The 26,984-nt window shown below is 50.6% G+C and overlaps 1 protein-coding gene across 2 annotated transcripts in view; it reads left to right on the top strand.

The window, feature by feature from the left end:
* PAX5 (paired box 5) overlaps window positions 1-26,984 on the top strand; it is a 130,687-nt gene that overhangs the window by 69,949 nt on the left and 33,754 nt on the right. The window lies entirely within an intron of this gene.

Raw genomic sequence — 26,984 nt, forward strand, 5'->3', positions numbered from 1 at the left:
CATTTCTGGAATTGTAATTGTGCACTAAGTCTAAGCATTTAAATGAAAAGCAAAGGTTGTTTGTTCAAGGAATGCAGCATCGTCTTCATTTATTTAGCAGGTGTAGGGTGAGAGTTAAGGAACAGCTAGAATTTGATAGATGCTTTGGTCACCTAGTTATTTGGGACTGACCACATCTCTTGGAAGGAGATTGCCCAAATGGTAAGAAAATGATGAAATTGTGTCCTGAAGGAATTGTGGGAATCAGAAAAAAAGGATTTTAAAAGTTAAGGCCTTATGTTTCATATGCATATTACCTCTGTGCGTTACTTTGTCTGTGTGTCTAACCTGTGCAGATTTTGTTATCGGATTTTCTCCGTTTTACCAAAGATTGGAGTTACTTGTTTGTTTTGTTGCTAAAGGGAAGGTGATACTGTTTTTGATATAATATTATTGTATCTTGAAAGCACTATGATGTCGTGTAGCAGAAGGGCAGTTTTGAAAACAAATGTTGTTGCAAAAGCGTTTTAACGCAATATGGCATCAGTCTTTAGCTTTTCTTGCCAAAAGTTCAGGATTATTCAAAAGAAATTAGAGAGTTACATGAACCATAAGGAAATCTATGTTTCCCTTGAAGTGGGAGGGAAGACTGTCCTTGAAATAACTGTTGAGTACTGGATGGGTGGTTTGAGCGGTAAACCCATAGATAAGAAAGGTGTCTAGGGGTGTATGGATGGGCAGAAAGAGGGATTTCTGGACATGTGTGGGAGAAGTAGGGAGCAGAGTAACAAGTAGGGAGATAGAGCATAGATATAGATATACAGAGACAATCATAGAATCATAGAATAGAAGGAATCGAAAATGAATACAAAAGAAGGACCATGAACCATCATGTTCGGGGTCATAAGCCAGTCATACAGCCTATGGAAGTTAAAAAGAAATGCCTCCTAAGTCAAATTATTCTGTAATTGTTTGCTACAGAGTTCCTTGTGCCTTTCTTTGAAGCCTGAAGCTCATTGCAAGGCTGCCTTGGCACATCACGGGTGTCCTGTTGCCCTTTGTCCATCGTCTGGGTGTTTGTCTCTTGCTCGTCCAAGCCCATGCCCCCACGACAAGCCTGAAGCCCTGTTAGAGGCACTTGTGCTCCGCTGGTGAGCGCAGCCCAGCAGCACCTCGGACGGCGCGAGAGGGTGCTGAGGGCATCGCTGTCTGGGGCTCTCCCAGCTGGGAACATCTGCGGCTTACAGTGCGGGATGGGAACGGGTGGGAGCTGTGTCTTGAGGGGGAAGCAAAATAGCAGGAAATTACTGGGTTGCACTATCAAGGAGTGAAAGTTAGGAAGGCAAGAAGATGATAGAGAAGCTGAGTGCTTCCTCACTTCTGTCTTCTTCTAAGAAACTGCCTATCCAAGATCTGCACCTGGCCAATATGAGGTTCAGCCAAAAGCTGTTGTTTTGATTTGATACTTCAGCAGCGCTTCTTTTTTTATGCTGGTTTAATCACTTCTCGTGCTTCTTACGTTACTACTTCCTTAGAGTTTGGTGAGCTGACTGATCACGTTTGTTAGAGCAAAACTGACTACAGAAGTGACGCTGCGGAGCTCGTTACAGATTTTGCATGGTGACATTACCTACACTTGAGCAAAAGTTCCAAATGTTAAATTTACTAGTTCTCATCAAAAACGTGGAGCAGGCTTTATGAGTAGCAAGCCTAGAAAAAACCTGCCATTGGTCTTAAATGTGACAGGGTGAGAGCTATAACAGAACACGTTTTACAAGGCAGTAGGTATTTATATCTTTAATTTGATATTGCTGTAGAGTTTTCTAACACCTGCATTCATAAAACTTAGATTTACACGAGCATATCAAAACCCTTTTAAAACCTATGCCTTCTGATATATTTTCGGAGAAGATTGATTGTTATCCTCCCTTTTCCTTTCCTAACACCCAGAGCAGCTGTTTTGTGCTGCTCGTGCTCTGGGAGCACCCAGAAGCCCCCGGCACAATCTGGGCCCTGTAGCTCTGGGCATGTACGATACCGCGGTCTCTGCCCCGAGGCTTTCCTAACGAGCTGAGGGGATGTGCAGACTGTCTGGGGCAGAAGGATTTAAGCAGTAAGCCGTACTTTGTAATGTGCAAGACATGTCATGGGTGACACACTTGGTGACGCATTTCACACCATAGCTCTGGACAGACTTCTCCATTCTCTCCCAAGAATTAACTCACTTTTTCAGTCATGCCTATTATTCCACCCCGTTTCATTGGTGGGACAGGGGTTTTGGAAGAGGGAGACACATTTATTGATCCTTTTTCACTTGTAACCAAAAGTGGCATATTGCTACTGGCCTTTCATCTGTAGTACATACCACTGAAAATTATAAGGAACTGGGCAATGATACACGATGGTGGTTATGACTGCAAGGTCTAAGAAATGTTTGCTAACACATCACGTACTTTGCCTTCTGGGAGCTTTTTTGTCATTTGTGGTCTGACCAAAGCTATGGTAAAATTCAGTGATTCAGTGTTCCTGAGCTGCAGCCAGGGTGGGTGGGTGGGTTTAGGTGGTAGATAAGCCAGGCAACACCTAGAAGAAGGTTAGCTTTGTATCAGCCCCACTTTGGTGGTCAGGAACAGATTTCCTGAGAGGTCCTGCCAGAGGCAGGTCCTGGACCTTGGCCCCTTGTCTGGCAGGCAAGAGCCTGAGCCTTCCAGATCTGTGATCGCATTTCTCCTGCAAATTGCTCCTCATTGGAGGAGGAATGGACAACTTGAACTCCAGTCTTTTCTTGAGAGTCAGAAAGTTGGGTTGCTTTTAGTTTCTTCACCCTTTTTTGAGTCTTTCTACTCTTCCACGCTCCGGACGGGCAGTCCTGTGATGCGTCCAAGCAAACTGAGAGCAGGAGACTGAAAGCCTTGGGGGACAAGTTGTTTCAGTCATGCTAGGTAGTGTGTTTTGAGCTGTAAAAGTGAGGGGTGGCTGGATAAAGCTCCACAAAACGTTGAAAGTCTGTGTCTGGTGGTGCTAATGGCTTGAGAGGTTCACCTCACTCTCAGTTGTCATTCCAGATTATAAACACTTTTGTAACAGCTTCACTGTCGTGAGACCAAGAGCTGCTTAAAACACTGGCAAGTGAATTGTAATATCCAGAACAGCCTGTTGGTTGGAAACGTTGTTTGTACCAGGAGCTTTTCTGGTGTGTGTGAAGCAGAGCTGTGAACGTGTGATTGCATGACACTTCAACAGAGAGTGGGGCTCTTGGTGGGCATAGGGCTGAAAAGCTGCATTTTTGTGGCTAAAGAACTTGAAATATGACATACAGGAGTTTGAGCCAAGAACACTTATGTCCTTTTGATAGCTGATATCTGCCATTCAAGCTTAATCAGTTTTTATGAGAAAGTCTGGAGACTTTCTGGTCTGCCATATGTGAAAAGACCTAAGTCTAGTTCATCTTGTCAGTCTTAAGCCTGTAAGACACACTGTAAAAGAATTTGATGCAAATAAAGCTGAGACTGGAGATCTGAAGTGAATTATGATCATAGTCTTTCATTGTTCTTGTTGCCAGGTTGTGGTGTGTGGGTGGCAAAGCAATGTTGAGGGTTGAGATGCAAAGGATCCTCTGGTGCAGTTGTTGGTAGAATATGTAAAACTTCTATTTTTGCAGCAAGCAGGTAGATCAAAACATTTGGGATATTTCTTGAAGGTGAAATGATTGCTTAAACATTGGCATTCATGCCAGTACTTGCTGCTAGAATACATCTAAGGAAAATTTAGTAACAGTTCTCAGTACCACTTCATCCACCACCTCTGTTGTATTATGGACCAGCAGCCAAACTTCTGATTAGAGAACCACTTGATTTCTCTGCGTTGTGTTTATGACACATTAAATATTAAGTTTAAAAAAAACCCCTTCCCTTACTGTTTGCTGCCATGGTCTGTAAGTGCTCTCTCCATTTACAAGCCAATGACATGTGCCCAGCTCATTACTGCTGTAGTCAGCAGTTTCCAAGCAGCCCATGATTGTTACTAATTGCCTGCAGATGCATTTTCCCTGCTCCGGCTTGCTGATTTCAGCGTGGTCAGTATCACTTCGAGAGGACAAAGTCGTGCTAAATTGACACCTTCGTGCGGCTCTCCGATACGGCATCGAGGGCAGATTGACGAACCTGCGGGCAGCCCTGGCTGCGGCTGGCTGCGGAGTCAGTTTGCATTAGCAGAGCCAGGAGCGACTGTCGGCCAGCCTCACCCAGCAGCCAGAAAAGCGTGTTCCACTGTAGTGGGACCTGACGTGAACTCTACATCGCTCCGTTAAAAGAAGCAGCGCAGAGCAAAGCGTTGGCAGTGGGCTTCGGTTTTGTTCCACCGGCCGATGTTGGAGTGGGGGATCCTGGTCTTCTCCCACACTGGGACATCTCCATCACCCTTTGCTCACCTGCTCATCCTCGTTGCTACCAAGACACTCTCAGATGCACTCCAGCCTGATGAACGTGTCCTCTTGCAGCTGTACTGACGAGCAGGCTGCGGTGCATTTCGCAGCTTACACACCCGTGCAGGGAGATGCTGAGACTCTGCCAGATACGGACAGGTTATTCCTTATCCTTGGCACTCAACCTTGTAACCACACCCCAGAAGGAGTATTACCTTATGTGCTCCTTTGTGGGGTCACCCTTGGAGACACTGGTCCCGTAGGGCCAAACGCATTGGCTTCCCTGCACATTTTGTGTGCACGTCAAAAAGGTGAGAAGAAACCAAACAAAACCAGGAGCAGAGTCACTTTGTCGTCTGGAGGGATGGGGAAAGGAGAGATATTCTCAACGGCTATCATCTTCGTTATCTGCTCTGGCTTGAATTGCTGGACTCAGACACCAAGTGTAACGGATCCCAGACTTCAGGCTGAACTGAACATACAGTGAGTGGGACAAATGCATCTGGATGAGCAGGCTTCTCCACTCCGGGAAAGATCAGCTTGACTTTTTCCTTAGTGTGGGTGCATCCAACACCTTAGATGTAGTATATTATGCCAGGTAGTTATTTCTTCATAGGTGGCACAGGTCTGTGGCTCATGGAGCTAACAGGGATGTGTTTAACCTTCCATATTCCTGCATATTTTGTCAAATTTTTGTAGTTAGGAGATGAAAATGCTAACATGGGATAAATGCGTGTTGAAAGACAAGCCATTTCTTGCTACTGTTCTGCTGTAAAGTACAGTCCTCTGCTGGCCTCTCAGAGTGTTTTTCCTTAGGAGTGCTCGGTCTCATAGAAGTCTGTTTCCAGACTCTTCATCCTGCTTTGTTCATCCCATCATGCTGTGACTGCAATTTATGAGCCACTGTTTCGCCAGGTTTTGTTGAATGGCAGATATTGTTGGTCACTTCTGAAGCCAGGCACAAGAAGGTGGCACTGCAGGAAACCTTGCCAAAAATGGATCATCCCTGGGCAGGTCAGTGTTTGCAGCCAACGTGGATTCTCATGCCTTCAAAAGCAGGAAGAGCCACTCCTCTAAAATCCCAGGCTGATCTCTTGCCAGGATTAAACACTGATAATATTTAGCATTTAGCTCAATGCAATCCAGAAGGACTTACTGCCTTTTTAACAACGAAACAAGTGGCATGTAGGGTGCTCATCGCCTGCAGAAGAATGGCAACAGATCCTTCTCAGCCTATGGATGGAGGATTCATCTGAGCAACTCTAGACACCAGCCTTTGGGTGGAGGAGTCTGGAAACACCTTCCTCTCTCCACAGGCTAGAGCTTAGGCATTGAGTTTGGACCAGACATCTACTTTTTGCATAACCCAAGTCAGGGGGTCTTACAGCACACTCGACCACAATACTCCTGATCAAAGGGTGCTTTGAGCTTTGGTCCCCAGCTGACTGCTGATTAGGGAGGGTCAAGCAGTTTTTGAGCTGATGCGAAGGACGGGTCCTATGCAAGCAGCTGGACTGGAGTGCACCTGACAGAGCAAGAGCGGGAGCAGCCAGCAGATGCAGCAGTTTGTGCAGAAGGACGCAGGGAATGGGGCCAGAAACTCGTGTGCGTGCTTGGAAGCGGTGATGGTGTGCCCTGCTAGAGCCGGGAGTGTTTGCACTTGGGAAGGGGAGGCTCTCAGATGGAGCCTTCCCCACGAGCATCAATACTCGGTGGAGGGTAGGCAAAGCAAATAGAAGCCAACTCTTGTCGGTGGTGGCCAGTGACCAGGCAGGAGGCCACAGGCACAAACTGAAACACGAGAAACTCCTCTTGCACATGAGAAGAAACCTTTCTGCCGTGAGGGTGGTGAAACGCTGGCACAGGTTGCCCAGGGAGACTATGGAGATGTTCAAAACCCAATTTGACGTGGTCCTGGGCAGCGTGCTTTACGCAACCCTGCTCTGAGCAAGAGAGTTGGACTAGGTGAACTCCAGAGTTGCTTTCTAACCTCAGCTACTCTGTATTTCTGTGGTAGGCACAGTGCATCCGTATTGCTGGGTAGGAGCTGTGTGTCATTGTGTCTTTGGTGGGACTGTTCCCAGGGTGGCTCTAGGACAGTCTGCAGTCCATGGAGCTGGGACCACCGGTACCTTCCGAGGGTCTGCCGGTACTGGGATGTGCCTGAAAGTGGAGTAGGTGGGTGAGGAAGCTCTCTCATCTATTTCTTTTGCTCGTTGTCCAGCTGATGTTTGCTGAAATACTGGTAAGCGTCAGTTTTACAGCTGTGTTTTGACTAGCTGAATGAAAAGATTTAAATTGTTTTGATTTCAGATTAAAAAATATTTGCAGTTTTTTAATGAAAAGTAGTTTCAAAGTGAACAATTTATACTTCCTGTTCCAACTCTCTGAAATAAGGCTAATGTAACATTTTCACAATTCTTTTGTTCTTTTTTTTCTTTCTTTCTTTTTTTTCCCCCTAAGATCAACACAGTTTTGAAGAAAGTAAAGAAAAGGTTCGGTTTTGTTGAAATTGCTTTTTCTTCTGGAAAAATGCTTTGTTAAATTTTTTGTTGGCTAAGTGCAATAGCAATACTAAAAAGCCTTCTTCTGAGGCCATTATGTTTTGGTCATATAATCTGTCTCTACGTGGAAATGTTCATCAGTGTTTAAACATTATCACCAAATTATATTTTAATTTCTGTGGGACTGTTTTGAAGTGCAAATCGGTGTTGGTAGATGGCTGGTTTCTAGTGCAGCATAATGCTAGATTTACAGCTTAGTCTCTACATTTAATAGATAAAAGTGCAGATGCATTTTCCAATAATCTATTCGTCACTCCCAATAGGGCCTGTCATGTTAAAGACTTGAAAAAAGGCCACATAAACTCCCGTGGAAAGGCAGCCAATCTGAAAAACAAAAGTGTCATTTTTAATGACAGGACAGAGTCTAACTGAAACACTGTTGAATTTTTCCATTTTTATGAATTCTTATCTTGCCATTAAAAAAGAACAAGCGCATTTGAGAAAGCAAACGAGACCACTTGTACCCCACTAAGACCTAGGCTATTAACTGCCTCTTTTGATGATGTACAGCCTGACTCTGTTGGGAGTTTGGCTGTGGATTTAAATGTTGAATTTAACTATGGTAAACATGTTTTGGTGCAAAGCATGTATAATAACAATTTGCATTTACATAGCATCTTTTACTTAAGGATTTTGCAATCTCTAATTAATTAAATCTGTTTCCCCCTGCCCCCAATACCGCTGTGGTATGGATAATAAATACAATTTTAAATCGAGCAGCCATGGCAGGAGGATTAAGACAAGAGGGTTCTGGTGTCCCCGCACTGGTCCTGATTGCGGCGGGGCTGGGGCTTGTTCTGCAAACAGACTGAGCAGCCTCGTCTGGTGCTCACCCTGGTCCGAAACGCCCTGGAAAAAAACGGGCATCAAACCGACTCCACACAGGTGGGTGGAAAATGCCTTACCAGTGCCCCCCGCAGCGTGTCCCGTTGGTGTTTTTGTCCTGGGGACGCTCACCCACGGCTGTGACGCTGCCGCAGCAGCCGGGGATTCGGGTGCCCGGAGCTGGCAGGGCAGCTCGCTGCCTCGCTGCTTTAGGGCATCAACGGCCAATTCAGTCCTGGCATTTTTTTTGCTGCCAGAGGAATGCTGTAAATCTGTCGTAGATGTCAAATTGGAAATAAAAAAAAAAAAGGAAAACACTCCAGTTAGCATAAATGCTTCCTAAATTGCTTTTTTTGGCCTGCAACAATAGCAAAACATCTGAGAGTGTCTGTGCAAGCCACCAAAATGATATTTCCAGGTGGGTAGAGGGACATGTTGGCATCTGTGCGTATGCACGGCACAAAAATAAAGTCAAGTGGCAGTCTGAGTTGGGCTGCAGATACCATTTCTAGGGCGAGGTAATTGTTTTGATGACGGTGGTTGAAGACACCTCCAAACTTGCTACACCATCAATGATAGGTGGCCTTAGTTGGCCAAATAAGAGTTACTTCTCATCTGATACCTGACCAGTTGGGAGACTCTGCATATCTACACAGGGGAAGGTGAGTTGTCAGACAGGCAGTGTGGGAAGTGAGTAGAGGGAATGGTAAAAAAGAGACAATTTGAGGGCTCTGTGCAGCCCTGGGCAATGGAGAGCACGTCACGGGGACGCTGGCTCTCTGCCATCAGCTCGCACTGCCATACCATCACCTAGAAACGGGAACATGCCTTTTTTCTTTTTTTAATCTGGGGGAAATCTGGGAGAAACTTAGGAGGACTCAAGAAAGCAAGCCGCAAAGTGCAAAGTGCTCAAAATCTCATGAGCAGAAAGCCTGGCGGGTGATGCTGCCTCCAGGTACCGAGCAATGTCGGTGCTTCCCGAAAGTCTTGGCTCTGAGGAGCCCTGCGGAGCTCGAGGGGACGGGCTCCCCAGCTTCATGCTGTGGTCTGTGGGAGGCCATCAGAGGTGGCTTCGTCGGAGAGCCAGGACCGGGGCTGAGTTGGTGCTGCTGGAGCTCCGACGGCTCCGCGCCGCCGGCAGCTCCTCGCTGTTCCCAGTCGGGAGCTCACGAAAGTGCCCATCGCTGAGCCAGGGGAGAGAAAGCCAAAGGGTCCAGATATTTTAGTGATGTTGCAGCGCGTTTTGGGAGAAGGGGAGCATCTTCTGGTGCAGAGTAGGAAGGAAAGCTCGTGCTTATTTTCCCTACTATCTTCTTTGAAAGAGCTGTTCCTGTAATTCTGGCCCTGGAAAACACTGTGTTGTCTATGAATAGAAATTTTATAAACCCATCTGGGGCTTTTTTGTAATGGGCCATTGTTTCTTTATGACATCATATTACAACAGGCCAAAAATGTGTGAATTTCAGGTTTTGATGTAATTTCTCATAAAAATGTTAAACTGTAATAAAAAAAAAAAAAAGAAAATGCAATAGGCAAAAGGCAGCGGAAAAAAAGAAAATGTCACTGGCATTTCTTCAAAATACAAGTTGCCTGGTTCTGAGCTGCTTGATGAAACTGGCACATCTACCAACAGTGAGGAATATCGCTTGTGGAAATCCCATGAGAATCAGCAGGGACAAGGACTGCCTGTGCTGCCATGGACTTGACACCTGACTTGGGATTTTCACATAGATGTGGCTGAAAAGTGAATTCAGTGAGGGCATGAAAGGAGTATCAGGGTCCCACTGGAGTTTTCCTTCTTTTCATCGTACATTCTTTGCAACAATCTAAACTCCTTGAGCTCAGCCCTGTGATGAGACTGTACCTTTTTTGAGCACTAGCTCCCCAAAAAAGGTTTGTGCATCAGCAATATCCCTCTAAAGAGGGGACATACATGGGTTATCCTCTCCCCAGCAGGTTTTTTTTCTGGCAGTTGTGGGTCCAGGTGTGGTGGCCTCCCCAGAAGTGAGCATCCTCTGTGGGAAGTCTGGTCCTGGGCCACTGGGGCTTGAGGATCTGCAGGAGGACGGAGGGTTTGGAAGAGCGTGGTGGGAAGCCAGCAGATGCTGCTGCAGCTGCAATAATTGCAAAGTACGTTAGCGGTGTAGGATATTGGGGGATGTGGATGAGACTCCCTTTGTCAGCAAATCTGTTTTTTTGATGCTAAACAGAGGGCTTGCTTTTGCTCCTTCTGTCCTTGTTAATATTACAATAAAGATGGAACACGGACACAAACTGTTTCCAGACCCTGATGTAGTCTTGAACCGGTCTGATAGCTGTTCACTGCCGAGCAGAATTGTGTCCTGTGCTGCCTGACCTGCCTACACTAGCCAGTACGGGCAGACCCAAAAGCATCCTTGTCTGGCTCGGTCCCACGCCGGTGCAGAGACAGCCAAGCTGGTGGGTTAGGCACCAGCCCGGGTGGCAGAGCTGCACCTGGACCCCGAGCTGGATGGAGACCGTTTCCCCGGGTCTCCCTGCCGATCTCTCCCTACGGAGCTGCACTGGCCGCTCCCCAGCAAGCAAGGGGCAGCTCTTATAGGAACAAGCGGGCACTGGCAATAAACTGTGGGACAGGGACACACGGGACGAGTGTGCCGTACATTACACACTGTACCTACGGGTGTGGTGTGCCGGGGTGCAGAGCTTTGCCTCTTTGCCCGCGGCTGCTGGGGTCGCACCAGGAGATGCTCCACGCTCCTCCCACGTCCTGCGCCAGAGCATCCCCATGGCTTCGTCCACCCTGGTGCAACCCCGTTGTTCACTCTGCAGTCAGTTGTTTGTGCAGCAACCTCGGCGTTGTCAAGCCCGGCTGCTTTGCCCGGAGCACGAGAGGCGCAGGCAGCTGCCGTGGCCTCTCGCCGCGAGGATGCGCAAGGCTGCAGGAGGTGCATCAGGTCTTGCGGAGGTGGGATCACCAGCTCACGGCCGGGCGCACCCTTGTCCATTGTATAAGGGTTCATTGCTGCTTAACAGGCTTGGGGACGCGCTGCCGCAGGCTGCTTTGTGCGGCTCACTGCTCAGGAGACAAATTTTGTCCGTACTCCGTCCGGGGTGTTGGCCACCTGCAAGTCTCACCAGCCCACGTTTTGATGGGAGAAGCTCTTGAGGTCTTAAGATATGAGTGGGATATTGGTGGGCCCTTCTGTCACATGGATAAAATAGCTCTGCGACGCTCCTCGGGTGTGTTACGAACCATGGCTTTGGTACTGAAGCAGTGGTGAAGGGGACTCTTCAGTGCCTTTGAGCATGGTGCGGACTCAGTAAAACCTCACCTTGTTGAGGTGGTGGTGGCTGAGGAGCAGGAGGTGGCCCTGTGAGCCCTGACGGGGACGCCCGCGCTGTACCTTCTGCTGCCCTTCACCCCTGTTCCACCGCTGGGCTCATCCGCTGAGTCTCATCTCCCTTCGCCTGCGGTTCCTGGAAATGTACCCATCATCTGTTCGCCATCCGAGCTGCCTCCCCAGCAGCTCGGCTCTCCTCCCTGGCCAGCACGTGGTGGGCAGCGGTGCCTGTCCCACGCTTGGCCCCTTGGAGTGATGCAAAGCCAATGCTCTGGCGCATCATGTCACCTGAGGGTTCGTAGACAGCAGGGTTACCTCTGTGCTTTCCTCCGCCAGGCGTTGCCTGCAGATCCTCACCGAAGTGCTCCCTTTCCGTGGTGGCCGTTCCAAGGTCCCCTCGCTGCGGCAGACCTCTGGGGCGGGGGGCTGCGCACCGGCCCCTTCTCTTTGGGGGGATGCACGATGAACCTGCAGCTCTGGATGAGGGTGAGGAGGCAGCACGGCATTCGGACATCCTTCCAGGGCATCCTTCCCAGCCTCGCTTCCCCCATGGACCCCTTGGGGTGGTAGCGATGCCCTGCAGCTTTGCTCAGCGTCACAAACGCCCCGCAGCAGAGAAGCTCTGCCCCCGTCATCAAAAGTGCTGTCCTGAAGAGGCTCTTTTCTCTGACCTTTGTAATTATCCCTGTCCAATCTTTCTTCATGTTTTCTTTTAATTATTTTTCCCTTTCTTCTCTCCCTCTCTTTTTTCCCCCCTAAAACTCCACCACTCCTCTCCAGTGTATTAAGGATGTGAGTGAAATTGATGGCTGGAACGTCTCAAGTCTTTATGATGATGAATGACTTTCACTGCCAAAGCTTTTATTGTCTGTGATTTGGGAAGAAGGGGAGCTGATTTATCGTGGCCGACTGTCATGCCATTTAATACAGTTATAAATCCTGACGCCATGACGGGCACCGTGGGCCGGGGACCTCCTCTGGCCCCTCTCCTGACCCCCTTTTGTCTCCCCGCTCGCCGTCCTCAGCTGTGCTCCTCGGAGGGGGGGCATGGCAGGGGAAAAATTGAAGCGGGAGCTCCCATGCGGAGGGTGATGGCCGAGAACTGGGCATGCCCTGAGCATCTCACCCAGACCTGGGCAGGGAGTGCAGCCCCCCCAGCTCTCGGGGTGGGTGGAGATGCCCCATAGCCCAGCCCTGGGCACCGCTGCAGCATCCCCTGGTCCTGTCGCCGCGCTGGTGGGGCAGCTCCGGTCCTGCTGGAACGTGGCAGAAGGGGAAACTCCCACTGCGGCTTGGGAGCAAAATCCCGTCAGCCGCTCTGAAGAGGCAAGAGCCCTCAAAAAGACGGGTTGGTTAATGCCTGAATATCCTAATTGCGTTTTTTAACTGCATTTTACTGACCCCGGCGTAATGAGGCAGGGCACCTGTAGTTTTGGCAGGGAGGACCAACGTGGTGCTGCCTCTTAGGGCTGATGCTGCCGTCAGCTGGCAAAGCTTTTCCTTCCCCGGGTGACAGCGAGGGACGAGTGTCTGTTGGCAAAGCGCGGGCAGAGCGCAGGCAGGGCTGGCTTGTTGCCTGCATTGCTCGCTCGGCAGCCGGGTTCAGCCGTGAACCCCAGACTAACCGGCGTTGGCACAAATAGCATCTGCCGGCGGTGGGGAGAGGGCAGCCCCCCCCCTCCCCGGCTTTGGCCAGAAGAAACGGCCGGGGTGGTTTCTGCCAGGGCACCGGGAAGCCACGTTTCGGCGTCGGACCTCGTCGTGTCGGGGAAGGTGCAAACACACGAACCTACGAAGCGCTGCCGGAGCCACGTTGCCGTTCCGCGTCCGTGCGCTGGGGCTGAGGCGCGAGCCGCGCTGCAGGGGAGGAGAAGGGCGGCAGGAGGGGCTGCGCGGTCCTGCGGGGAGGCCGTTTTTTTTTGACAGGAAAATCACATTGGAGCGTTTTTGGCCAACCCGATACTTCTCTGGGCAGAGATGAAGTAAGTTCAGCACAATAGTAAAGCTTTCTCTGTGTCTCATGCTCTGTGGAATTCGCAGTTCCACATCTCGTTCTGTCCTCTGGTCTGAACTCACAGGAGGACACTTTCCATAAAGTAATCCATACATCTTTTTTTTTTTTTTTTCTGAGCTACCTGGTGCATCAGTTGAGCTACACATCTGGCTATGTTACGGGAGATGCTGTCTACCCACCAGGCAGCTAGGAAAGAGGTGGGACTTGGAAATACGAACCTGGTCCTGCTGCTTCACAGGGCAGGTGAACGACGCAATTTTGTCTTAAAGTGATTTCAAACAAAGTGTTTCAGGTTCTTTCAACTAAAGAGAATAAAATATTTCAATCTTGACAATTAAAAATATATTGATGGAAAAATACTGAAACCCAAGTATGTCAACATTTCCACAGCTTCACTTTTTCCATCACAGAATCCAGGTAAAATGCCTGATTTCAGCTTTTCATCTTATTCCAGGAAAAAAAATAACATTATTGAAATATCAGAAAAATCACACCTGGGTTTCTGATCTAGACTTTGTTGAGCCCTAATGAAGATGTTAAAATCCAGGGTGTAAATATTTTTCCTGTGAGGAGTAGAAAACTGCTGATGACATTAGCAGTGATCCTTAGATTGGAAATGTCTCCATCTCAGATTAACTCCAGATGCAGATCATAAATATTGATTCTTGTGAGATGGAAGATTTCAGCATGGATTTAACGTCTCTGCAAAACAGACCGGTGGAAGCTGTTGTTGTTTTTTTTTTTTTTCCGCTCTTGTGCTTATCTAGCAAGCTGAATAACTGATCGCTGGTATACTCCCCTCTTTCCTGGACGCGCTGGCGGGCTGCAGGGTCGTGCCCACCCGTGTCGGTGCTCGCAGGGCTCCCCGGCACTGGGAGGTATCTCCGCGCATGGGAGGAGGTGGGACGGTGAAGCCCTGGATCATCTGGCATCTCGCCGAGCTTTGGCAGCCCCCGGTACCCCGCCGGTATCGGGCGCTCCTGGCCATAGCGTGCCCCGAGCCAGGCTGGACGCGCCGTGGCCCCGAGCGGCGATGCGACCCACCAGCGCATCCTCAGTTTTTGGGATGGGTGTTGGTGAAGGGTGTCAAGGGTCTGGCTTGGAGCTGGCAGGATTCGCACCGAGGCAGGTTTGCGTGGCTCCTGGGCTTCTCCTCCCGCTCTCACTGCTCCCAAAAGCCCTCTGGATGTCACTGCTGTCCTTTGCAAGGCGACTGGAAACCCACGTCCTCCTCTTTCGCCCAGGCGCCTGTCTGGGTCCCTCCGGGCTGCGGTCAGACCACCCGCCTGCTCTCCTGCAGCCGGCTGGGGAGCGCGAAGCCCCTTCCCCACCAACACCACCCCAGCCCGGTGGGTCACGGCAGGGAACCGGGGCTCGCCAGCCTGCCAGCACAGGCTTGCCTGGCTTCTGGGACCCTCCACAGCCCCCCCCCCAACATGTGCAGTCCTCGGACCTGGGGGCTGGGAGGAGGAGGTGGGCTGCCCTGCCGGCCGCTCCTCGCCCACCGCTGGAGATGGTCCAGAGTGACGCCTGTACCAGCAGAGCCTTTTTGGGTGGTTTGGCCGGCAAGCTCATGTCGCAGCCTGGTGTCCCCCAGGTAGCATCATCCCCGGTCCCGCCAGGAGCGGTGCCGCGGGGGGGGGGAAGCAGGCAGCGGCGGCCACCGCCGTCCTCGGATGCTCCTCTGGGATCGGCGGAGGGACCGTCACTGTGCCTTTCCTCAAGCACTGCTGCGATGCCAGGGAATGTCTCGGAGGTGGCTGCCGGCTGCGCTGCCTGGTACGGGCGAGGGAGGTACGCCGGTGCACCCGTGCATCGCTGCGTCCGAATTGCCCGTGGACAGCAGGGTCTTTTGGCCGGGTCTCCGGAGTAAATCTTGCAGGTCCTAGCCCTAACGAAGGATGCTCTCCCTTGTGAGCAGCTCCTCCGTTCTCAGGGCAGCTCGTGGCCTGAGCAAGGGCTTTGGACCTGAGGAGTGAATTAGAGAACGGCGAGTATGCAGGACCACCCGCCCTCCTCAGGGCTGGCTTTGAGATGCGTGTCCCAAAAACTGCTCAGTATTTGCTAAACAGGCTGAATGTGTGGGGTTGAAAATGTGCTGGATTTTCATTTCTTGAAGAGGGAGAAGTTGGAGGCCATACATATCCATTGGTTTTCAGGAGCATCCATGGCTCCTCGGTAAAACGCTGCCAATGCTCTTGTTTTCATCCTGTAGCTCCTAGCATTTTTTTCTCGTAGCTCCAGAGTCTGGAGTCCTGTTACAGGGAGAGGAATTTGTAATTCTTCACAAACTGGTACTAGCTTTCTAGTCCTCTTGGTTGCAAAGAGAGGCTAGAAAATAGCTTCTGGGTGTATGCAAAAATTCAAACACTGGAAAAGAAACAAAGGGAAAAAGTACTTCATTTAAACATCTTGTGATAACTCGGTCGCTCTCACAATTTTTGTAGTGTATTGAACAGCTAGCTCTGCATTTGCAGGAACAGGGATCCCTCGGACCACAAACTTTTTGAGCTGCCGATCCTCTCGGTCATCTTGCAGCTTTCCAGCAGCACAATGATTACTGTAGAGACAGTCTCACGGAGCCTGCTGTGCTGTTCTTATTAGAAGTATTGCTGTGCTGCAGAAAGGAAACAACAATAAAGGGAATATGTTGCTTCTGCATGCGTTAAGAGCACTGATCAAACCACATGAGATCCCATTTCAGACATAATGTGCATTGGAGGGCAAAATTAGATTGAGAAGTAAATGGAGCCTAAAATTTCCATAGCTTTATTCGTCAGAAAGCTGTTTCATTGCGTGGTTTAATTCTCCTAGTTCTTTCATTCATTGCATGTAGCGTGCTGGCTGGAGTACATTTTAGAAATAATAGGATGAGAAAAACCATCTTTAATTTGGCAGTGGTTGTGAGGTGTGTAAGGGCCGTTCAGACCTGAGATGCAAGGGGATATAAAATGCAGAAGCATGTTACACAGCAGTAGAAAAAACAGCCAGACTGGCACGTTCTGCATTTTAGCAGGAAGAGGTGTTTTGGTCTGGGTTTGTTTTTTTTTTTTTTTCTTTTGGTTTTGGTTTCTTTTGCATTTATTTAAGTTCTGAACTATTTAAAGTTGGTTTTATTATTTCTATTTTAAAGTAAATTTCATTTCATTACTGCTTGTAAAACACACTGCACGATGAACTGCACTTGTCCAGAAAGTAATATTTTCTAGGCTAAGATACTCCATGGTGGTAAGCCCATTATTTTTATGTGAGATTTCTTTTCTCTCCCCTTTTAACATGTCTGTTTGACAGGAGGAGGCTAACTGGTCTCTCAGATAAGTAGACACATGGGGTTTTTTGCCTTTGAAGGCAACACTTGATGTCATTTCCAAACCAACGCAGATTGCTGAGCAGAGCACTTGATGTGCAGTGAATCCCTTTTGAAACAGTGAAAACTGCAGTTTGGTATAATTGGAACCGGTGGTATGACCAGAGCTGGAGGAGAAGTCTGTGCATGTCTCTGTCGCATGTACACCTTTGTGCATCCATGCTTCCAAGCTGCACTTCCCCGGTCAGTTTTCCTTCCAGAGCCCATGGAAGCTGGCTTGGTTTCCCTCACGCTGCTTCATGAATTCCCACACACTAGTTGTCTGCAACGTTGCCTCTTCCCGTCTTGCATTATGAGCCGTGGAAGTGCAAACGGGGAGACGTGCCCGTTTCAGGTTGTTTTCAGCAAAGTCTCTGTCCCCTCCTTGCTGTCACCTGGGACAGAGGGATGCCAGTTCTCACCTGTACACTTTATCTCCATATAAAGAGGAGGAGTGACCAGACACAAAACTTGTTTGACTATCTCCATCAATTTCAGTGTTAAGTTTGTGGTGGTCTCGTCTTTGAGATCTCATTTTGCCCATCGGCAGACCCCATCTGTCGGGGCCAGGACAAGCCACCTTCCCTCTGCTCCTGAAACCTGGGGTCTGGGGAGATGTTTCTCCTCCACACTGGTGGAGGGACTGAGCCCTGCATCAGAAGCTAGTGGGGGCTTAGCCGAGCTCAGGATGTCAGGTCCTTGTGCCCCGTAGCCCTTTTTTGGGTCCCCATCAGGCTGAGCACACGCAAGGTCTAACCTCCCTTGGCTGTGGCAGAGCCCTGTAGACCCCGCGGCTGGCGGCATATGCTGAGCCATACTCAAAACTAAGACCGGAGGGAATGGGTTTTCCTGCCCCGTGAAAATATTCAAGATTTTGAGTTTTTTTCGGGTCTATTTCCTATTAAAAAAACCCCCCAGAACTGAGGAAGGTTTAACAACTGAATGTAGTGAACAGGGTAAAACCAGCCCAGAGCAGTGTGTGCCTCTTGTTTTTATTTGGACCATTTTTTGTATCTGTCCTCAGTAGCTTGCATTCTACATATCAAAGTCATTCCAAACTCGAGAATGAGATTTTTGTATTTTTTTTTTTAAAGGAACATCAAATGTTCTAACGCCTTCAGAGCTTTTCCCAGAAGCCTTTGGAGTTAAAATGCCCAAACGAACAGCCTCTCTGCTTGCAGAAACTCCAGGTTTCCACAGCTCAAGTTTTTTAGGGCATTTCTGTCTCTTAATGAAAAGGTTTCATTAAAAAAGGTCTCGGCTGGCTCTGGCGTAAACGTGAACCTGATGTGTCCTGAGCTGCGCAGCTGGGCACGCCGGCTTGTCTGCCTGCCCGCCCTTGCTTTGCTTTCCTCGTCTGTTTTTCTTCCCCTAATTTTATTCAGTGAGCCGACGTTGCCGAAGTTGGGTCAAGAGAACTGGAAGCGCTGGCTAGAGCCCGCAGTGGCTTTCAGCGAGGGGCCGCAACAGCAAGTGCGCACACACGCCGTTGATGGAGCGCAGCGGCGGTGGGGGGGTACGGGTGGGAGACCCCGGTCAGGACCCCGCTTTCTGCAGCACTCAGGTCGTGTTGGTCCCGCCGCGCGGGTGACCCACCTCCTGCCGTCCTCAACCTGGAGATCATGGCTTGGCTACCTAAGGAAGCCGTGCCCTTGCCCAGTGCTGCTGAGCCTCCTTTTTCTGCAGTGATAGGGCATCAGAGCATCCTTTTCCCCGTGCATCACCACGCTTGAGCAAACGCTGGGTGCGTTGGTGCTGGCAGCAGGGTGACCCTGGCTGTGGATGGGGTTTCCCAGCGGCTCCCAGTTCGTCCCCTCCTTTGGGAATGACTGTGCTCCTCGGTAAACCTGTTCACAGGTTTTAAGCACGCAGGAACCGCGCAGGGATGAGCGCCCGTGTGGCACTTGCAGGCTGTGCCGGGCAGACTGCAGCATCCCCCGGAGGACCCTCTTCTGCAGGGTGCTGCTTGTGCCCCGCTGCTCCTCTGCTCTTCTCCAGGCAGGTGTAGGAGGGGAAGGACCCCGCAGAAGGGATTTAATGGGTATGTTGATGAAATGCCTCCAGACCACCACGTGTCCTCCCACAAGGTCTCATCCTTCTCGTGCTCACCTCTGTCTGCCCTCCGTTCCTCTCGGTGCTCTCTCGACAGATGAAGTGCCAGCAACAGATAGCTGTCCTCTGTGGAGTCGGTGGTGTTTTGTACCTGGAGTGCGGTGGGACGCTCTCCATCTCTCCATGCGTCCCCCACGCTTCCCTACATCCCTCCACACACATCGCTGGGCACCTGAGACCCAACCACGCTGTGCCTTGCTGCACCCAGGGACCTGGTGTGCCTGCTAGCCCCGCGCTGAGCTGGACAAAAAGAAAGCTTGTGAGGCATGAAGGTCTCACTTACCGGGAGCCAGGGAAAGCTTAAATGATGCTGATGCATATTAGTATGTGGCTAATTGTTGGCCACACAAGAGGTGGGTTCTTGCAGAGATGTTGTCCACCTAGGGTATCTTTTCCCAGACTCCACGCAGACGTCCCCTCCAATCCTTTGTGTGTGTATTAAATGAGGGCTGAAGCCAGGGAATTCTAACCTTGCACCTCTTATGGGAGGGGAAAGAGACCCAGGTAGATGTCAAAGATGCAGGTGGGTGACGGTGCAGCTCAGCTCAAGTCTGCAGACAAAGCTTTCTCATACCAGCTGCCCTAAAAGGTACATGAAAAGCTGGACTGTTGGGTTGTTCATAGGGTGCAAGAGCTCCATGGCTGCAAGGAAGAAGGGACAGGAGTTTTATGCAGCAGCAGCCAGAAGAGATTGTCCAGAAGAGACAAGGGTGAGGGCAGAGCACTCTGCAGCTCCAGGGCTCTTGCTTTGAAATTTGCAGAGAAAACAGGCTGGAGTATTCATCTGTACTTCTCCACTGCATTTTTTCTCTACCAGAAAGTACCATTCTTCCTTCTTTTTTCTTTTCCCTGCCCTGCATCTTTCTTGAAAACATACTTGTGTCAATGGGAAGAGTAGCAGAGACACCTGCTATGAAGGGCAGCTCTGGACTCCTTCAGACATCTGCCGCTGCCTTGCAGATGAGGAGAAAAATAGATCCACATCTGCAACCCCCGTTTCAGCGCAGTGTGCTTAATCTGAATTTTATGGCTTTGATAGCAGATTACGGTGCCACTGACACAAGCCCTTGCAGCCCCAGTCACGGTGGCCACTGCGCATTTCAATACCTCCTCCACTAATCTTTCCCCCACTGCTCCCATTCCCTGGCTGCTAATTTCACGCAGGCACTTAAACATGATGGATAATTGTGTTCTGCTTATCAATGTTTAATTTAAGGGCTGTTCCATCTGACCTGGATGCCCTCTGCAAGAGCTATGCCTCATTATTGATTTCATGGTCACACCTGTGACATTACCTGCTTTGTAGGAAGTAGACTTTGACATTCCTGTGAGGCTTTGGCAGCCAGAGCTAATTGTCAGAAGAATAATCGAGTCAGCAAAATCATTACAGGTGATCTGTGTGTTACCACTGTTTTATCTGCCTCTAATTAGGTGCAGGAGAGGTAACTCATCGCAGTAAGCATGCCGCACTAGGTTTGATGTCCACAAATAGAGCTAGATGAGCACAGGAGGGAAGTTTTTCATTAAGAGCGGTGTTTCGGTGTGTCGGGGTCCTGTGCCAGCGGCATCTCCTTTCCCAGCGTAACGTGGCGAGATGCGATCCCGTGGGCGTCAGTGGGATGTACCGGCTGGGTGCAAAGTCCGAGCTGTGTTAGGGCAGGACCGAACGCTGGGGCATGCACGCAGTGGCTTTGGACCCGAAGCAGTAACCACGGAGGTGCCGCGCCACTGTTGTGCCGAACGTGGAGCAGTGTTTCGTACGTGATAAAACCATATAATTTTTTTTTAAGGCATGCTTGTCTCTTTTTTGGGGTGCTCCGCTGCCCTGTGCCGCTGTCCTGGGCAGACCCTGGGTGCAACACACATGTCCCCAGGCGCGGGGGGGAACAGGATCCAGGTGATGGAGCTCGCCAGGTCCTTTTCCTGCTAATGGGTTTGTGTGTGGGTTCGACCAAAGCATTTTCTTTAGGATAATGATTGAAACAACAGGGTTAGCATTATCAAATTCTTCACCGGGCAAAGGAAAGCTTTTCTAAGCAGGAGCTGGGTTTTTCAGAGGAAAAGTCAGTTCTGGTAACAGGTTTGACTGAAATAGGCTGAAATTTTGGGTTTGCTTCCCAGAGATGAAGCGGCTCCTAAAACACCATCTCTGCCAATTATTTGTTTTTGATTTCTCCGGTGTTAAGCAAACGCATTCCTGGCTGTAAGGCAGCACTCCCTCACTTCTCGGGTAGCCAGTGCCCGGCGCGGCAGGGAGGCTGCCAAAGCCCGTCGATGGAGAGAGCGATGCGTGGTGGCTCCCGAGGGGCAGCGGGACAGTCCCCGGGGGTCCTGGCAGCAGAGCAGCACCCGTGCAGGTCCCTTCCTCTGCTACCGACGTTTGCAGGCACTTGACGAAGGCAGTGCCACGTGCCAGGGCCAGGAACTGGATCTCAGGGGCAGGCGCCGTCCTTCTCCCGTCGTGCCGTGGGATCCCGGAGACTGCGCGAGGTCGTTTCGGAGGGAGCACAGCCGAAATCCAAGCCCGATCCGTCCAACTTGGCTGCCTTTCGGAACAGGTTTGCCCATTCTGCTGGTGCGTTGCCGTAGTCATGACACAGCATCCCTGCGTGAAGGTATTCAAAAAGCGAGTGGACAGGATACTTCAGGACATGGTTTAGTGGGCATGGTTGATGGTTGGACTCCATGATCTTGAAGGTCTTTTCCAGCCTAAATGGTTCTATGATTCTATGATTCTATGAAGCCAGGATCGGGATTCCTCGCGTGCGGGTCTGCCGGGCAAGGGGCTGCAGACCTGCAGACCGAATGGGACGGTGCTGGAAGCGCCCGCCCGGCTCCTCGCGTGATCCTGTGGGCAGGTCGCAGTGTGCTGGTGTGGTGGCATCTCTTCATCTCCACTTCGCCCAGCATAAACTTGCATTTTTCAAAATTGTTTTCTGGAAAGACAGGAAGAGTCCGGTGAGACGGCAACCTCTGCGTGGAGCCGGGGAGCGCGGCGGGGGGGACTCCGCTCTGTGCGGGTGGGCAGGTCTCGCGGGGGTCCTGCTTTGGGCAGGGGTGCAGAGGGTGTGGGCACGTGAGATGGAGCCTGGGGAGATGCTGGTCCCTGCTGCTGGAGCACCCTGGTGCTGGGCGTGACGTGGGGTGCCTGCTACCTTGGATGTCCATTCCAGACGGGCTGACGCCTCGCGGTGATGCCCGCGGTGAGAGCGAGCGTGCACGGGGATTCTCCGGCACCACCAGGCTGGCTTTCCTGACACCGCCGACCTGTTGGCGTTGAACCTTTGTCTCTGGAGAGGTGGGATTACCCTGTTAACCCAGTGCGCTGCCTAATCGTTGACCGCGCTCCTGAGCCGATGGCAATTTCCCGTCTGCTGTGCGCATGGAGCGGCGGGTGAAGGCTCGGTTTCCCTCGGTGCAGCCCGCGGCGTGTCTTGGAGAGGAAAATCACTGGCCCCGCTATTGCCGAGGATGGTTCTGAGGCAGCGGCAAAGGGGCTTTGTAAGCCCTCTCCCCACCACCTGAACCCCCTGCATTTTCTAATGTATCCTTTGCGGTAATTAATTACCTCTCCAGTGGGTTCATTTCTTTCATACTGTTACTGGCAATCAGTTAGATAAAGGCAAAAAAACATGTTGGTGCCCTGTGGTATTGAAAGTGAAGGGTTTTCACACTGTCAGGGTAATGAATTCTGCAAGGGTTTGAAGCACCTGAGCTTGGGGAAGTCCTCGTGTCATGTGTCTGGGAGTGACAACCCCCAGTGGTTAATTACTGCCATGGATGAGAGCTGAGCTGATAGCAAAATGAGATAATTTCATTAGTAGTTAAATTTGAAGTTAATTGGATTCACGTTTACACACAGTAGTATACAAAGACACACTTGGAAATGCTCTTTGCTGCCTTTTGATTTTTTTTGAAAAAGGTAGATGAACTGAAGAATGCTTCTAAACCAGTCCCTCGGTTTTTTTCACCACGGTTTGGAGGCAGGAGAGTCTTTTGCTGCTGCATGCTGCTCTTTGCCCCAGCCAGCCTCGGGCAGCTTGTCCTGCAGCGGGGACATTTGCCGACACTCAAGCACCGCTTGCCACATCTGCTCAGCGGGGTGTTGCTGACCTCTCCTGCAGCTGGTTGCAAAATAATTTCTTTTATGGAAGAAAATCACTTATTTGCACTTTTTTTGAGAAATGATAATTTTCTTTCAGTGCGAGTGTGCTGCCAGCTCCTGGTGAATGGAGGGTTGGACATTTATTGCGTATCTTCTGTGTGCAGAGCCAAGCACTTTGACATGTGGCTGCGCCCTCCGGTCCCGCAGTGCCAGCTGATATTTTTATTATTCGGCATTGTCATATTCTGGTTTTTGGAGTAATGCGGGATGAATTCTGGCAGGGATATGCCTAGGACTGGAAATGATGTGCAACTTTTCATCCCTAGGGCGAGCTCATGATGATTGTGTATGTGCAGGAACATCTGTAACAAAGGCATTTGCTCTGCTCCCCCCGACGCCATCCCATGGGGTACCTTTGGTGTCCAGCTACGTGGTCCCCGGCCCCAGCCCCTCTCCAGACGGGTCTCGCTGGCACAGTATCGGGTGTTTTCAGTTGGATGTGCTCCCTCAGCCTGCGACCTATTTGCAGGCAACCTCGCCACGCACATGCACTTCGGCGTGCAGCAGGCGCGGGAGCTCTGCTGTGCTGCTCCTGCACTGGGAAGCCCCCGAGGAGTGCGCGATCCCAGCGGCACGGGCAGCTCCCTAAGAGCAGCAGTGGCTGCACAGAGGCTTTTTGGGGGCTTTGCAGGGAGCTGGGACTCCAGGCTGACCGCTTTTCTTGGAGCAGGAGAACTGGGTGTTGCGACCCTTGCAGTATTTCAGTGCCAGTGGAGTGGAGAGGCACCGTCTTGCAGATGAAGTGCTCCGGCTGCTCAGGCTGCCGCGGGAGCCCTGGCTCTGTGGCGTGGACAGTTGTGAGCTCCTGCAGGGAAGCGTGGTACCCAGGCCCCTGCCCGTGCCTGTGCCCATGCCATCCCCTCCTGTGCAGCTCCACACCATCACCAGGCAATGCTGATAACCCCTCGCTGCTACCTGCCCACCCGAGGGACTGCTTGGCCACTCTGTCCTTCTTGTAGTACAGCTGGTTGGGAAAAGTGTTTGAAACGTTACATTGCTTACCGTGCGGCAGCACTTTCAATCCCTCAGACCAACAGCAGCTCACTGGAGAAGTGGTGAACTTTTTTCTCCATTGGAGAGGTGGAAAGGCTGAGACTTGGACAGGGAAAGCAGCTTGTCTGTAGCAGTACTTAAAACTGAAAATGAGCTTCTTACCTCCATCTCCAGGATGGAGTCTTCTCCAGTCATCTCGACCTCAGGTCTCTTCTGCTCTGCATCTTTGCTTTTCAAAGAGGGGTTATTTGCCTGTATCTGTGTGATGTTGTGGCAAAGGCTGCGGAGAGTATATGATCCTGCGCTCACATTTTTTACGCAAACACCACTTCTGGTGTTATTACTATTTTTACCCTGTCTCCGTCAACCTACTTCAAATCAGGCTTTGGCTTAGTTGCTGTCCTGGTGAATGGTGCACTTTGCTCTCTGGCTTGTAGAAATAGGATGCTGCAAGAAAGCGGTGTGCCATGTGGCACCAGCAGCACGCCGTGCTCATGCGGTGGCAGCCCATCTCCTCGGCTGCTCACACCTGGCTGCTGAAGGCTCTCCTGAGCCTCCAGAATATGTTGCCTCCAGCTGAAGGCTCCAAATCCTCACCTGCTGGACTTGGCAGCCTGCGTCTGGAGTGTCCCAGGTGCTGCTGTAGGCAAAGGGATGGAGCTTCACTCTGCTGGTGTGGTGGGAAGCATCTGTGGCAAGGTCACCTATGGAGGAGACAGAGCTTGATCCGAACCTGGCCACGATGGGGGAAAGGACATGCTTCCCATCCTGGGAAGGACACTGCCAGTCTCACTGCATCCTGCTCGAAGAACGTGGACCTATTCTACCTTCAGTAACACAAGCATGGTATATGGTGTGTGTTTTGAAGACAATCATCTCCCTCGCGCAGGTCTTCTAGACCCTCTCCTCTAAGATGTTTCTCCTCTGGGGGCTGGATGAGTGATGGGTCTGAGCCACCTTGCTGTTGCGCTCTTTGGAGATGCTCTCCAGTGACATGGAGGAGCTCAGTGAGGTGGCCTGGAGGAGGTGGCAGGGTGAAAGAGAAGGCAGGGTCTCCTTTGCCTGGACACCTCCTCCGGGCTGAAGGGGCACGAGAGCTGCCGTGTTCTCCCTCCATCACGGAGGTGTGCCGGTTGCAAGCCAGCAGATACTGCTGAAGGTAGCAGCACTGCTGGGGCTACCCCCCTCTCTATGGGGAGGCCACTCCAGGCAAGACTTGGCAAGGTATTTGGGTACCTGAAGCTTCAAGCAGTGGCCTCCTAGTGTTAGCAGAAGTTGTTCTTGGAAAATTCTGGTCATACTTCTCCGCAGGCTGGAACTGGCAGCTGAGCTGCTCTGTCCCGCACGATGCCAGCCCAGCGAGGCAGGGAGAGAGACAGTTCTGCCCACAGCCACCCGTGCCCCATCTCCAACTTCAGGCATCTAAAATGCCCTTAAGAAAGCCCAAACCAAAGGTACTCAGGAATAAGTGTCTTGAAGGACATTGGTCTCTATGTCTCTGTGGCCCACTGCTAAACTGCAGATGTTCATTTCCTCTAGGCTGCTTTGCTCGTGTAGGGTGGGAACACCCTGGGGTGGAGGCTGCTTCTTACCCTCTCTTTGTGCCAGCGTTATTAATGTTTTTCTGAAATAAATTATTTCAGTGCAGTTGAAACTTGCCAGTATTGGAGGAAAATCTCCTGCAGGACAGAGATGCTGCACCCCTTTTTATGTGGGGGGAAGCCCATCGGATGCAATTGAGGGGACAAGGTGGGGTTGCAGCACTTGCAACTGTGCCTTTGGTTTTTGCCAGCCCCCCTTGGCCACCTCCCAGCCCCTGCCTGAGACCTGGCTGCAGTGGTGCTGCTATAAACATTGTTGGCAAGTGCCAGAACTTTTGATTTGGAAATGGGATGCAATGGAAACCAGACCAGACCTGTAGAACAGACCGTGAATGATGTTGTCTTGACTTATGGAGGAGCTGAGATGCTGCTTTTCTTGGTGTCTGCAGTGGTGGCTACTTTGTTCAGTGCCCTTGACGATGATCCTAACCATGCTGAGTGTGATGGTGGCTTTGGAGAAAGTGAAAAATGTTGTAATGTTTCAATATATCGAAAAAAATTGTAAGGCAATTTTTTTTTTCATTGAGGACAGGGGAGTGGTCAGCGTGGAACGGGACGGGAGGGGAAGCTCGCCTGTTGGGCCACAGACCTGGGCACCTTTGGGAGACAAGGAGTCGAGCCCGTTCCACGGTGACACTACACCGCTGAAGAAGGGAAGAGCAGTGGTGGCCCTTCTTGGGTCTATGGAGGGCTCCTGGGTGGTGGTACCTGTGCGGAGGTCATGTTCTTCTGTGTTAGGGACAGCCCTTAGTCAAGGGACGGCACCTCCTGCCAGTGCTGGGGGTGAACTTCGCTTCTGCGACCGAATTTAAGTAGATTGCAGATGCTCCTGCCTTCCCTAGGCTGTAGAGATGACATAATCAGAGTTTAATTTTGTGCGGGAGAGTGGGAAGCAGGGCAGTGACAAGGGGAGAACATTTTAATCTAAAAGAGCCATTTTCTGCCTGCATTGAATAATTAGAATTCATGATGCCCTTCCGTAAGGGATCTGGCTTCCCCCTAGAACTGGAGAGCAAATTAATCAATTGTTTTGAACGTTAAATTCTTTCAGGATGTGGATGCACCATAAATATTCCGTAGGAAGGGCCTGAGAGGAACGGCGCGCATCCCGATTTGTGGATGCAGAGCGCCGAGGAAAGTGGGGCATGTGCTGAGAGATTGCTGCAGCGATGCCCGCGTGCCAGGCGCTGCCGGAGCATTTCGGCATGGACCCCTTCATCTGAGGGGTGCGATGGGGGAAGCGGCCTTCGTGGCCATGACCCGGGGGTGGTGAGCAGCAATTTGCAATAACTCACGTTCCTGTCTCTCGTCTCATCAGATGAGGTCTCATTTCTTTGACGATAACGCAGAAAGAAAGGTTTTAAAATTTTATTTTTAGATCAGTTCGAAATGAAATCGTGGCTCAAAATCTCTTCCAACCAAAAAAGTTAAAAAATGGTTTTGGCTCATGGGAAAACATTTACTTTCAACCTCTCCAAGCTCTAGAGACTTGAAAAAAACACCGTCATAAAATCAAATGCCTACAGAAAACGATCTGAACACTAGGTTCTGTGCCTTTCTTCTTGTCAGCGGTGCTAAAATCAACAAAGTCTCGCAACTTTTCTTGTTGATCTGACGTGCCACGTTTTGGTGAAGGAGC

This window comes from Aquila chrysaetos, chromosome Z (genome assembly GCF_900496995.4).
Source record: "Aquila chrysaetos chrysaetos chromosome Z, bAquChr1.4, whole genome shotgun sequence".
Classification (NCBI taxonomy): domain Eukaryota; kingdom Metazoa; phylum Chordata; class Aves; order Accipitriformes; family Accipitridae; genus Aquila; species Aquila chrysaetos.